Here is a 924-nt window from a genome sequence, read left to right as displayed (position 1 = left end):
TGCAGTGAAAATTTCAGAATGCATTCTGAGCCAAAGGGGCAGCAAAATGGTGATTTCAATTAAAGTCTTTTACTTTTCTTAAATGCATTGACACTTACATATAAGACGTTTCAATTGCATTTTCATGTAATACCCCACGATGAATATAAAGTCAATGTGGATTTGAAATGCATTTGAAATGCATTTCCCCGACCTGTCAATCGTTAGGCTACATCAAGGCGGGGCTCGGCAACAGGATGCACAATAAGTCAATATTCACCGTCAACCAAACACTTTCCACATTGACTTAAACTATATTCATCGCGGGGTATTAAATTAAAATGCTATTAAAACATCTTATATGTAAGTGTCAATGCATTTAAGAAAAATAAAAGACATTTAAATCACCATTTTGCTGCACATTTGGCTCAGAATGCTTTTGGAAATTCACACTGCATTTTTCTACAATTATCACGCGGTATCACCATGAAAATGCATTTAGGAAAAATGGCATTTAAATGATAATTTTGCTACAGTTCTTGCTTGGACATGTTAAACATCTAATCAAATCTAATCTAAATTATTATTAATTATTAATCAATTTGGGTAATACAAATTCATTTTAATTTTGCAACTTATAAAGCGTTAAAATATGTTTTTAATTTACATATTAAAACTAGTGTAAAAAATGGCAAATATAAATTATATAATTAAATTTTCATTTTGCACTAAATGTTGCACATATGGTATGGGAAAATGTAAATTTAAATACAGAAATACATTGCCATTTTACATATTGCATTGTCATTTTACATATTACATTTCAAAATGAATTTTGCTACCTATATGCTTCCATAGTTTTTGACTGGGACCACCTCAAGTATAAGAAGGTGGGGGGAAAAATACCAAAAAATATATTTTTTTGGGGGTTTATCCTGTGTGAGA

Source organism: Sinocyclocheilus anshuiensis, unplaced genomic scaffold (genome assembly GCF_001515605.1).
Source record: "Sinocyclocheilus anshuiensis isolate Anshui unplaced genomic scaffold, SAMN03320099.WGS_v1.1 scaffold1332, whole genome shotgun sequence".
Lineage (NCBI taxonomy): Eukaryota > Metazoa > Chordata > Actinopteri > Cypriniformes > Cyprinidae > Sinocyclocheilus > Sinocyclocheilus anshuiensis.
The sequence above is the reverse complement of the archived record's forward strand: the minus strand, read 5'-3'. Positions refer to the sequence as shown.